Source organism: Hirundo rustica, chromosome Z (genome assembly GCF_015227805.2).
Source record: "Hirundo rustica isolate bHirRus1 chromosome Z, bHirRus1.pri.v3, whole genome shotgun sequence".
NCBI lineage: Eukaryota > Metazoa > Chordata > Aves > Passeriformes > Hirundinidae > Hirundo > Hirundo rustica.
Window position 1 is genome coordinate 73,814,943 of NC_053488.1, and position 13,762 is coordinate 73,828,704.

The 13,762-nt window shown below is 43.3% G+C and overlaps 1 protein-coding gene across 2 annotated transcripts in view; it reads right to left on the reverse strand.

Moving 5' to 3' along the window:
* The window catches only part of NRG1 (neuregulin 1), a 404,423-nt gene that overhangs the window by 165,174 nt on the left and 225,487 nt on the right, over nucleotides 1–13,762 (reverse strand). The window lies entirely within an intron of this gene.

Here is a 13,762-nt window from a genome sequence, read left to right on the forward strand (position 1 = left end):
CTGGGTAAGGACTCATTTTCTGGCCGTTTTCCTTGCAAACTGTTACCTGATCTTCAGCAATGTTTTTTGCACAACCTATCTTAAAGTTTTGCACAACTCCTCTTCCACTTCTGACACAAAGGGCTAGTCTCAGTACACCCTGTAGTGAGGGATCCAGACAAATCCTTTTGTACCCCAAGTGCCCACATGATGCATGAATGTGGCACAGTGCAGACTGGTGGACAGAGAAGCAAGGGCATGTATGAGGAATTATTAAGGATTTACTGAAGGTGTGTATTTTTCTTGGATTATTTAAATCAAATAAAACATTGAAGAAAAAAATGTCTCTTCCAAATTTGTGTGGCTTTGGTATAATGCACTCAGAACAATTCATCTCTGAACAGGAGCCTCCACTCCAGGCCTTCCAACAGTTGAACCCATTCACTTCAAATGTTAATATTTTGAGTGCCTTGCCTGGACCATCTGTAGGACTGATCACCTGGAGGGTCTGTGCAAAGGAACAATTTGGCCATAGATTCACAGTTTAGCTGACTAATTTACTCTTACAGATTGTTTTGGCAATAAAAGCCTGATCAGCTAAATCCTATCCCTCTCTTAAATGCTTATTCGAAGTTGTGCTGTGGCCCGTGACGTACCACAAGGGTTCTGGCCCCCAGTTCTAAAATAATTAGTCTGGGGAAATTAAACAGCGCTCCCTGCACACCTGTGGCTGGCTGCGCTCCCCTGCCTGACAGCAGTGCCTCTCCCACACCAACGCACGCCGGCTGTGAGCACGGCTCCCAGGGCTGCTGTGCCCAGCAGGCAGCCTCCCAGAAACCCGTCAGGGAGAACCGCGCTGTTTCTCATGAAGCCGAATGGAACCACTGGTTTGGCAAAGAAGCTGCTCACGAGAGTCTCTGCTTAGAAGATTTATATTTTAAACAGGCAACAGCTAATATCAAGGGGGAACAGATACATTACCAGCAAGTCATTTCCAAGCAACTAATAACTGTTTTCCTACCCACCAGATCCTAGGATGCATTTTCAGGTTTAAACATAACATATACATTGTAAATAGCGGAAACATCTGGGGTTTATTATAACACCGCTTTGCTTGCCTTGGGCATTGTACAACTCCCACAGGCCACGGTTCACCCTTGACCTGCCAAAGACGATTACTGTACTCAAGCAACTTCCCCTGCTCCACAGCTGCTTGCCTTCCCTTCCTCTCTGTCAATACTCACTACTGCTATCATTACAGCTACCATCCCAGAAGAGCCAGTCAGAAACTTGGGTTGCCATGGTCACTGCATGGCAACAGCATGGCTAAGCAGGCGAGGAAAAGATGATGAGGGTGGTCAGTGAAGTCACTTTGCTTGCTAACCCCAGGGGAAGTAGGGCTGCCCAACACCATCTGTATCGACAGCTTTTTTTCCTCCCCACGCAAGGCCACCCTCCGTTTCTCTTCCACTCATTCCACCCTTGCTGTGAGTTGGTCACGTCTCAAGTTTCCCTCCTTTCCCAACTCCCAGTCTCCCACTGAGCCAAAAATGAACGTGTGCCTCTCCCCTGCTCTTCCTGCAGCCTTATCTCCCAGACACATCTTGCTCCCCAAGTTCTCTGCTCTCACTCTCCTCCCTCCTTTTTTAGGTCTCCACCGAGGACCTCTCTATTCACACATTTCCCCACTGCTCAGCGTCCAGTCCCACAAATCCCAGTCCCGTCTCTGCTTTTCCAGCACTTCTCCTGTCCCTTTGAACATGGTTCCAACCTGACTTCTCTCTGTCTTTGGGTAACATCTCATGTAATACCACAGCAGCACTGCAGGCTGGGCATCTGGTTTCCCGCGGCTAGGGATAGAAACTTATCCTGGACTCATCAGCAAGGGGAAGGCATTTTAGGGCTGCTCGTGCAAGGACAGACTGCAAAACTTTTGCTGAACTAATGCAAAGTGTGAATCTAAAGTACTTCCATTACATTCTGGTGAGGACACACCTTCAGAAATAAAGTGATCTTAATTCTCCCTGGTTTATAGATAAAAATAATAAAAAAACACAAGTGGTGATCTAATATGACTTAATGTATGCACTTTAAAGCTCATTTGGATGAGCTTTCCAGGTGTCCCTGCATAAGCAGATCACTGACCGCAGACTCTTGCCTTCCAAGCTGTTTTTTGCCTGGATTTGATTCTCCCTGCTGAATGCCTGAACAAGTGGGTAGGGGAGCAGCGCTCAGTGTTTCTGCTCAGAAACACAGCAGAAATAAAAAAAAACCACCTGTGTCCTAGAAGATCTGTCTGCTGCAGAGCAGACGCAGCAGCCTCCCAGCCCAGCCATGACCAATTGCACCCCTACTTACAGCTTACAGGATAATGCCCTTTCAGAGGAATCTTCCATCACAAGAAGCCTCCCTGAGAGATAACAACAATTTCAGCAACAGTACATACATTTGCAGAGTGCTACAAAGCTTCTCTGCCACCCTGTCTTGACTGGAAGCCTACCGACTGATGCTATAGCCACCCTGGCCCTGGGAGTTCACATGCTGATTACTGGAGCTGTGCCACTCCTCTCCCCCTTCTCGGCAATGTAGAGGTAAATTTATAAAAATAAACATCAAAGATGTTTTGCCTTTTTAAGGTTTTATTACTCAATAGTCTGGTAAAATTCTATTCCTTAGGAAAAAATGATATGTAGCATTGTCTTATTACATTTTTGTTTCTTAATTTGTTAACTTCAATCTACTGATCAATTTAAATATCATCCTAGAATTATGCCATGGTAAAACAAATGTACATTTAGAGAATAAACAGAATTGATTATTTTCTTGAATAAAAGGCCTTACTAAATCAAGTATTTAAATATAAACCCCCAATCCCTCTCTGAAGAAGCACCTGGTAATTCACTTTTTGGATCAAATTGCAACTCCACAAAAAACTTTATGACCTCATGTGGTCTTTCCACCCCCACATTCCTACCTAGAAACATTATATACAGTATGCTCCAGGCAAGAACTGAGTTAGAAATGCGGATGGTGGTTCTGGAGAAAGAGATATAGCAGACACAGGACAGGAGCAGGGCACTGAGAACATGAGAAATAGCCAACTGCTTAAGGAAGCTGGCCTGAGATGCTGGTAGAGTCATTCCTGGTCAAAGGTATATCCTCTCCTCTTGTTTGAAACATCCTCCACACTCAGTAATTCCCCTTGTCAAGCAGGCCCACAAGCCCGTTCTTCACTTCATCCTCAAGCATATTTTGTCACATATAAAAATGACCATTCTGATCACAAAAAAAGCTAGACTAGCCTAGTATCCCATTTTCAGCTAGGGCTGATTATGGGTGACAGAAAAAAAAAAAAAAAAAAAGTAACCAACAATCATTGGCTAACAAAGTAACCAACAATCATTGGCTGTGATGCCCTTGAATACAGTAAAGGCCTACAGGTCAGCAGGATGCAGTGGAAGCAGGTGAGATGCTTGGGAGCCATTGTGGCATGATGCAGACCCAAAAGCTGCCTCTCATTCCTCTGGTGGAGCTTGGAGGTGGACAGAAACATCGACAAGCTCCTAGGCAGGGCTGGGGTCTGGTGAGGTGGGGCTTTCCATCACTGGAACAGTGATGACAACCCTCGAGCAGTCTTAGTCTTAGACATGTACCCTGCTGATGGTCAGGAGATGTGCAAACACTATGAAGAAATTCCTACCTTATGCTTTTTATCTTATCTACTCCCCAGTTTACAGCCAGCAGTCATCATGGTTTTCTGAATGGAAATAGCCTCACAAACCAATTTCAGTTCTAAATACCTCAAGTTGTTCGTCATCCTTCAACTCCAAAGTGATTTATAGGTCTTATTTGTGTCTGGAGTCTTTGGCATTGATCTGAAATGAAGTGAGCTTTGCCGTGAAACTGATAGTGAGAAACATCATGAAATGTGCCATGAAACATGGCAGTTCTGAGGCTTCTTGGTATTTCTTTAATCTGTTAAGGGAGTTAAACAACTGCAGTTTTTTTAAAAAAATAAAATTTAAAAAAAAAAAATCAAAGTGAACTCATTGCATCAGACATTTCTACACTTCCCTGATGAGCCATGGTGAGATTTCTGCTTTTCCACGAAAAGCTTGTTTCCCTGCATTATCAAAAGAAGATCCATTTGTTCCTCTCTACTATATAAATACAGAATTAGAAGGGTTATGGGGGAAAATACACTGCTTCTCACAGAGGCTTTCAGTTTTATCCTTTAAGAAAAGCAGTGTTTTCCAAATTTGTGCCATCCAGCTGTTGGCATATTTCACAGGACTGCTCCCCAAGGAGGTCTTTCCAGAAGCTCTATCATTTTTATGGAACTGTGAGTTAAAAATGTCTTAGAAAAGAAGTCTTTTCTTTTCTTGACACTTCCCCAGTGGATAAATTCTGTGTTGTAATATAGCTCTAGGAGGTCTTGAAACACAAATCAGCTCCTCTCTTGCTGCAGTTGTGAGGGACTGGGGTGCACGTGTGTGCACAAGTCCACATACATGTTTACACTAATATTGCTCTAACATGACACTGGGGAAAAAAATTAAGAGTTTTCCTTCTCTTTGTGAAAGCTCAGTAGTTTAGAATAGAATGAGTAAAAACTTTCACCTTGCTATTATAAAGAAGGTAAGAAGGAGAAGATGCCAAAACAATTCCGCATGTGCAGGTACCTGATTTCACACATCAGATGAGTTAATCACTAACCTTGACAGCAAACATTAGACATTCAATTTAATTATCTTTCTTTGCCTGTTATCTCTTGGCCAGCAGACATGATACAGTGCCTTACATCAATTTCTTCCATAAACAGTTTTTGTGGGACAGATATCCTTTCATTATTCTCAGTTTAAATAATTTGCAGTGTCTTTAACTGCATTTTTACCTCGCCCTTTTGGGACTTGCCAAACACTTAGGATGGCCTGCTTAGAGTTTAAGATATATGGTATCTTATAGATATCATAAGATATATGGTTATGTGTGTAGGGTGAGAGAAGGGAAAACCTAGACCTAGGCAAACACCCCCAGCTAGTTCCATTTACCAGAGTGGTTAGGAAAGTGCTTAAACTTAAGTCTGCAAACACTCCCAGTGATGTTCAAGGAGTTTCAATGCATTCCTTAAGGGTCAGCTTCTATGTAAGTAAGCTAGAAGATAATTTTTCTTTCAGGGCTTAGGTGGGGACACAACAGAGGGATACACAGACATGGTGCCCTCAGAACTGCCTGTAATGGGTAAGAAGGATTGGACAAAACTTGCTCCTGGTGATTTTGATCCAAATGCCCAGAGGAAGAAAACCTTTCATCACAGACTCAAGGGGGGGAAAAGCCATGAGCAAATCAATGACAGATAGCATCTGTAGCAAAATCACCTGTGCAGTTGAGAGGGAATATCAGGCAGAGCAGTGGACACCATCTCTCCTACCCATTACTTGATCTCCTGCCATTTAATCTTATTTTCATGTTGTTTCCCTCTTGTCAGTGCCATGGAGGTACCTTCAGCTCACTGTGGCAGCAGTTGTTTGTCACAACTTGACACTGGAGACAAGTCTGAATCTTTTGGGAATCAAAAGGGAAACAGACTCTATGAACTCAAACTAAAATCCTGGACAGAAGAGCTATATAGATCTATCAGCTTACTTCAGCTTTAATGGCACTTGTATTCAAAGTCGGCTTGAGGAAAAATCATGGAAACCTAGAATGAGCCATGAGGAGCATTTAAAAATCCACCTTGAGACTAAGCAATCCTCAGCCATCTTTGGTATCCTGAGAATCAGTCTTCACACCTCCCCTCAAGAGGAAGCAATGTCATTGGCAGCAGCTGTGCAATTAATTCCATACCATCAAAACAAAGTGCCTAGATGAAGCTACTTCACTCTCAAGGTCTTTTAGAAATTATATCCCCTCCCTTGGTCTTTTTTTGTGGACTGAAGTGATATTTTCTTAACAACCAGCTGTGCCTTCACTGTTGCTATTAGGTACAACTCATACTGCAGCCAAAGAATTGGTTCCCCTCATGCAATCTGCCTAGAAACTGGATTGTTCCAGGCCTGGAAACTGGCCTGATTATTTCTAACAGCTTCTAAGAGTCAGGTGTGAGCTGGAGAAGGGATGAGAGAAGACGGAAAATTTGGGGATGGAATCAAGAGACCAGTCGGTTCTGGCATGTATGGAACTGACATGAGTCTCAAGAGGCACCTCGCAGCTAGAATGAGGTGGTAGGATGGTCCCTACAAAAAGGCTCCTCACCCAGGTGAGGTGGTCTTCACTCTGTGATGGACAGAGTGGGATGAGAGACATCTTCACTCAAGATGGGAAAAATAAGCAAGTCATATAAATGCCAAATAACTTAGGAATGGACTTGAGTTAACAGGACAGTTATCTGTTTTCAATCCCTCACTCTGACCTTGCTCCAAAACCCTTCCTGCTCTCATTTCAGTTTGTTGTTATTGCTATGAAATAGTTTTCAAATTTCTGACCTTGCTGGCACTTCATAAAGCCAGGAAAACCTGTGCTTAACATCAGTTTTGGTCTGGTTGATAATTAGTTTCTTTTTTCCCACAGTTCATCTTATCATCTAGCATTTCCACTTAGCCTTTTGTACATTTGCAGTACCTTCTCACATGCCATAAGCAACATGCTTAAGTAAAAGTTGCATTTAAATAAAAAGGATTGGGCTAGGATTGCTGGAATCTACAAGACTAAGTCTGGCTCAGAAAGTCTGCCAGGCTAGAATCTTATAACAGGGAAAAAAAACCACCTTACCCAGTAGTTTCTGCATTCATCCCATACCTTTAGGTTGAACTACAGTCCATCTTTCAGAAATTATGCCAATCCTCATTTCAGATGCTATGAGGAGCAGAAATCCTCCACATGCCCAAGCAAGTTCTTTCACTGCACAACTGCCTTGACTTTTAAAAGCACTGCCTTTTAACTAACCCTACAAGTGCACGCGCAGCTGCATTAGTCCTCTAGAGCTTGACAGTGGGCACACTCTTTAAGGGGCAGTTTCTACTGCTCCATTTCCAGTCCACTCTTTCCAAGAAAACAGGGTCAACTAGCAGCTACTATGTTTTCAGGTTTGTTTTTCAAAAGCTTAGATAACTTGTGCTAATGTAACTTCTCTCGAGATGATCAGGTCACTGCTCTAAAGCTGGCATGTATCTTTGCAGAAGTACAGCAGAGGGCAGAAACAAGAAGGAGGCACTGGCTGCACCGGGACATCAATTTTTACAGGTCATATTGTTCCCATTGGAATGGGGAAGCTCTGCATGGGAGGTTTCTCTTTCATTCTTGCAAAGGTACATACTGTCCTTGGAAGCAGCCTGCTGGAAAAATTTTCTAATAAAACCTTTTCTCTGAGGGTTTTTGAAATCCTGCCAGTGACTCTCCCTGAACCTGTAGGTCTGGCACAGTGGCACAGTTGACATCTTCTCCAATGCCCTTCATCCCCATACTGACCCTGTGGAAACAGCTCCTGCCATAGGGCTGGCTGCATAGTTCCAGTGGGACAGCGATGTGCCTGCTACCTAAAAAGACCACTCCTCTTTCTATCTCCCCTGCAGTAGACATGTCAACAATGCACAGTGCCCTCCAAGAAACTCATTTTCACAAAGGGAAAGAAATCTTTCTGACATTTAAGAAAAAGGGCAAGGGACAGGTTTGTGATACCTATATATTATGGCCATGTGTTAGAAACCAGGGTGGGTTGAAGGAAGGGATTAGACTCAGAGTCAGGAGACTCTGGTTTCTGAGATCAGACTGATGTGTTGTGCCCTTGGACACGCGAAGACTCCTAGGCAACAGGAGCTTGTTCCACAAAGGGCAGTTTGAAGGACAGAGATTTCCTCAATGATGATGATGACACAAGCATCACCAGTTTATTTGGTGCAATTCAAGAGGACATGCAAAGATATATTCACAGAATAACAGAGCCACCCAGTCCAAATATAGTAGAATATCTCAGAGCAGTTTTCAGTGCTGTTTCATATACAGGTGCAATATAGCATTAATAGAACAGCCCCTTTTTTCTCTTTTCTCAGTCCAATGGACTTCCCCAAAGGAAAACTGAATAGACTATAACTGTAGAAGCCAAGAGTCCCACCAAAACATCACATCTGCATGTGCTCACACACATAAACACACACACACAAAGACACAAAAGGTGCCCCAATACTGGATTTAGAGTTTAACTCTTCTCACAGTAATGGAGGTGATAACAATCCCTATCTATCACCTCCACAACTGGATGTTACTAGGGACTCTGTTTAGTCACCTTAATTATGCATTCATGCTTTGGTAACTGCCTTCGAAGGGATTAACCATTAGCCACAGGACATAGCATTTCAAGGGTGAAATGAAAGCTGTTAATGGAGGAGAAAGGCATTGAGCAAGGCTCAGCCTGAGTCCATGTCTGAATGCCAAGCCCAAACTCCCTGACCTGGATTCCCTCTGCTTACAGAGGTGGAAGGACCATCAGTTCATAAAACCCGAGGAAGAGATGCACAGAGAGAATTAGTAAAGGCTCCCAAATGAACTGTCACAAGTGGATTAACATCTCCCTCCTCCTCCCAGATCTGTGAAACCTGTGGACTTGGTTGTCAGAGCTAGGATTCAAACGGCCCATAGTGAACAAACTACAATAACACGGTCAATTTCTCCCCAAATCTAATGCTCCCACAGAAAATTACACGACCAGAAACACAAAACCAGACACAAGTAGTATTCTTTGCATAAATGTAAAACTAGCAGTTACTCCAGACAGGAGGTTATGTTAAAGATCTCTATCAGTCCCTTATGAAGTATCTTGTTTTACTTTCTTTGGGGTTTTTTTTGCCTTCATTAACAGAAATAGAGCAGATGGGATGGACAGGAAGAAGGGGGGAAAAAAAGAAGGAAAAGGATGGAGGTATAATAGAGAAGAAAGAAAGATGGAGACAAGAAAAGAGGGAGAAAGAAAAGTATGGAAGAAGAACAAAAAGAGGTGCGTAAAAGGACAGCAGGACAGATGGATGGAAAGGAGAAGGGAAGAAAGAAGGGAAAGAGAGAAAGGACAAATGAAGGGAAGAAGAGGGATAGAGAAAGTGTGGCAGGAAAGGAAGAAGCGAGAGAACGAACAAAAAGAAAAGCATTCCTGTGACCTCACACTAGACGGTTTCATGCTCCTATTACATGAGATAAGAGCGGAGTGTTTTTCAGGACCGAAGTCTCCCTCTCAGCTCCTCTGCCTGTGTACCGCGCATCCACTGACCTTCACCAAACTCAACGCTTCGGCAGCGCCCGCCGGGGCCGAGCTCAGCGGGCCGCTCCCGCCGCGCCCCCTGGCGGCCGCCGCGGGCACCGGCGGCGAACCCCGCGCCCCGCCCGCAGCCCCCCTGCCCTGCCCCGCGGGTCGCCAGCGGCCGCTCTCTTCCCCTTTCGCTGTCAGCTCGACCGTTTTCTTTATTTTTAAAGCAGCTCTTTCAGAGACGCCTCCCCGCGCAAGCACCGCAATCCGTCTCTTTTCTCCGCTGCTCTGCCACTGCCGCGCCGCCGCCGCATCCCCGGCGCCGCCGCCGTAACTCTTCCCGATGCAAGCCTGCCACTGTAGATTTTCTAGACCTGGGACAAGACCCCCTCCCCCGCCGAACCCAGGGCTCCGTGTACTTGAGGTAGCAACCGGGGGTTAACTCAACCACTTCAAGCACATTCGAGCAGCTCTTTGCACAACCAGAATGACTCATACAAAACACCGACACTTGGTTTGTTTTCTTGTATCATAACGGAACACGATAAACTATCAGTACTGTTAAAGGCACATTCACCCTTGTTACTTTTGGAATGTTAGCAAAACACTGATTTGGTAAGAATTCATAGCATTTCCAGATCCTGACACCCAGAGACACAATTGTTCTCCGCTGTTTTGCTTTTGGTTATAACCACCTGCCTCAAAGGGCTATCAGATGCTTGTAGATAGATTGAAAACGAGGAGGTAGGGGAAGGGAGATGCTTGTAAGAAAGTTTTCCACAGCTCTACATTTAACTCCCCTTACTTTAAGAATAACACATTGCCACTTAAATGCCTGAAGTCGAATGTGCTGTCAAAGATCTTCCACGGCTAGGCATTCACAAACCAAGCACAAGCAAAAAGTTTTCGTGATAACTTTGATTCAGAAGAGGAGATGAAAACTGAGCTGCCTCAAATAGTGAGTGCTGAAGTATTCTGAAATATCAGCTGCATAGGAGCTTTCTTCTTTTTTTACTTACGAGTGCTGTTTCAAACTGCCTCATTCAGCCTTTTTTCCCCCTCCTTTTTCAGTTACTGCCTTTCCAGAAATCTGAGAAGCCCACAATTACAAATAGACAAACTCAGATTTAAGAGTTAGCTCACAAGCTTTGCCAGAGGTTAACGTTTTAAAATCCATGCATAGCTTAGCAGGCTTTGGCATTTCTACACAAAAGATAAAAATTTTGTTCAGCCTTCCCCAGCTATCAATATTTGCACAAAGTTCAGAACAGTTTCTGGATTTATTTCACAGGGGAATGTCTTTCTATACACATGCAGTATTTACTGGAAAACTGTACTGCTATGTTCTCACCATTCTGTTTGCATTCCCATGGCTGCAGTCAAGTAGTACTTGTAGTGTTAATTCAAAAAAGTTTGAATGGTGACTAATCTCATTTATTCAAAAAGAGCATGAAGGCACTCGCATGCTTTTTAAAGGATTCACTCTCAAAATTGCTCTGAAGATTGTGTGGAATGTTTGGAGAATGTAGGCACTGCACACAGGTAGAGAGGCTTTCCTCACAGAAAAATGTACAAGCATACCAGCAGCACATAAATATTTTGGACTGGAAACACCAAAAGAAGTTGTCACTCCTTCTAAGCAATAGTTTACCTCTAGATGTGGACTGGTTTTCTCAGAAATCACGGCTTTCACTTCATCTCCCAGACTCTTGTCTTCAATTCATGTTGAAACAGTGATCAGTCTTCTGATATCTCTTTATGAATATTGAACATCTATTTAAACTTAGCAGCCCTCAGACTGAGCTCTAATCCTCCCAACCAAGTTCTCACCAGCAGCTGGGTCTTTAATACGATCAAAACCATTTCTTCCTCTGACAACCAAGCCTGCTACCAGGATACAGTCAAAGGTTCTGCTCAGCCACACTCACCTTGTCTGAACTTTGTGCTGTTTATTCTGTCAAGCAGTCTCCAAGCTCTGGCATTTTATCTAATTCTAAATTAAACCCACCAGAAGATACTTATTTTCTGTGTCAATGACCACAGCCCTCCCTACTTCAGGCTCTGTTAGCGCAGATGTATTCAAACAACACTGCTGAGGTCACTTCACTGAAATAATAATTGAGACCCATTTGATGCTCTTCCCTCTTCCTTCTCTGTGTTTTGGCACCAGATGCTTTTCAAGCCTTGCTCTTCCCACCACGAGAGAACGGCTGACAAAACCCAAGGCCAGAGTTCACAACAATATCAAGTCTTCATGCACCTCACAGTGTTTTCCTTAGAAGTACTTCACATCTTCTCACACTTTATCCTCTCAAGCCCATCAACTTCACTCTAGTCTTCTCTGCTAAGCAGAACCACCTGAAAACTCGCATTCCCCAAGAAATCTGGAAATGACAAAGGGGCTGGGCTGATGTGCTGGTACCCCACCTTACTGACAGAAAACACAGCTTCCACAGAGGGATTTTTCCAGGGCTGACTCCTTTCTCTTAGTGCACTAGCCCCTCATTATGCAGTCAACACCAAAGCTGGGTAAACAGAAGGTCGGGCTGACACAGGGTCAAGGGCCTATTCCCAGCCCTTGTGATCCTGCTCTAACAGCACCTTAAATCAGGTGCCTGTGTGAGGGACAAGTCTGGAGACCTTGGTGCTCAGCCTCAGCTTTCCTCTATAAGCTTTCTCTGCTCAGGCTGGATGTATTTTCAGCATGCTGGCAGTGCCCTAGGAAGCCCGCCCAGCAGATTTGTTGAGCCCATCTGCACACTCAGTTGGCATGGCAGTTCAGTGACATAACTTGGAGAAAAGTTGTATGCTTCTCTCCATTTATTATACTCTATCTTCAGCTTTCCATGTGTATCATGGTTCAGAGTGCCCTGCTAAAGGAAGATATAGTCACTCTGGTCTTGAAACAAGCCAGACAGTACCAGTTTATTCAAGACCACTTGTGGCAAAGGGGAGTAAATCCTCTAAATAATTTTAGTTACAAAGAAATCACAGCAACATGGATGTCACCAAGCTTTTTAACAGAGCCCAGACTTCACCACCTAGGAAATGGTAAACATCAAGATTTTTTTTTTTTCTGTGTAACCACTGTGCAGGTGAGCAGAAAAGGCCAAACCTCTTTTTTTTTTTTTTTTCCCAATAACTTTTTCCTCTCCAATAGCAGTTCTGGAGTTTCTGGATAAGTTATGACAGAATATGAAAGATTTTCTTATACCCTTTCTTCCCAATTAACAAAGCTGATTCTCAACCCGTTGAGAAATTACCAGTGCTTCTAGACCCAGGACTGAAGTGCATATGATACATCTTGACAGACAAAAGCAAACTAAAAGTTGCAAGAAGCTATGGTCAGGAAAAACTGCACTAAGCAAAAAGCTGAACAACTCCTAAGGATTTCTGTGCTTGTGCCAGATCCTAAAACTGAGGACTGTCTGCAAGCCACTGTTCTTCATAAGGAAGACTCTTAAGTCTACAATGAAAACCCCTTGTTGATAAGAACACAACACAGAAGAGGAAAATTCCTGACATAAATCAAGTAAAGAAAGCAGGTAACTAAAAGCAAAACTGTATCATAACCTCTCAGGCTGCACACCCTAAGCACACCAAATGACAACAGGTAGGGCTGCAAGACTGTATTAGCAAAAAGGAAAACTGTGGTCCTGTCAAAGGCAGAAGGGCTTCATAGTGTCCCCAGTAAGTACTGTTAATCAACATGAGTAGACTAGTAATTAATTCAAGCTCTAATATGCTTGAACAAAGAGAATAAAAGCCCATGGCTTGAAATGCAAAATTGCTCTCTTGTTACATTTTACTTTGACCACTCTTTCTGCTCTTTCTCTTCTAAGTATCCGTTCTAGTTCTAAATGCTCCTCAAACCAGGTAATACCCTTAAGTAACAGATTAGATAAAATCTGTGTTACGTTTCCAGTGTGACATTATCTGATTCTGACTCAAATTTATAGTCATGCTGTACAGTTATGCTATATTTCATTTACCCATTAAGCAGACTACAAGGATTAGCTACACATGTGAACTATTCTGCCACATACACTCATCTTGGAAGGAATGGGATTTTATTACATAAGATAAGATAGAAGAATGTTCAGTTCTTGCCCACACAGGAAACTTTTGACTAGTAATGTCAGGCATGGATGAAGGCGGTACCCTTTCATACCTATAAAAACATACTGATGCTTTGGAGACCTGAGGTAAGCACTTACCAGAAAATGGATTATTTCTGGTTCAAACACTGTCATATTTTGGCTTAGTAAAGATTTAGCCTTCTGGAGTTTTAGCAAAGCCTTAGGAGCTGGCATGATCTGAATCCTGCCCTGATGAACCTCAATCAACATTTGCTACCCTTCAGACTTTCAAGTAAAACACTCACCATGGCAGACATAATCAGACTACCAGAAGTGAGAATTGACCACACTTACATACCTAAACTTAAGGTGCTATATTATCTGCATGGATTTTTCTGTTTTTCTAGCTTTCCTCTACAGAGAAAGAAGACCATCTTCCTGAAAATCTCTGCCTAGTTTAGAAGCTGACTTG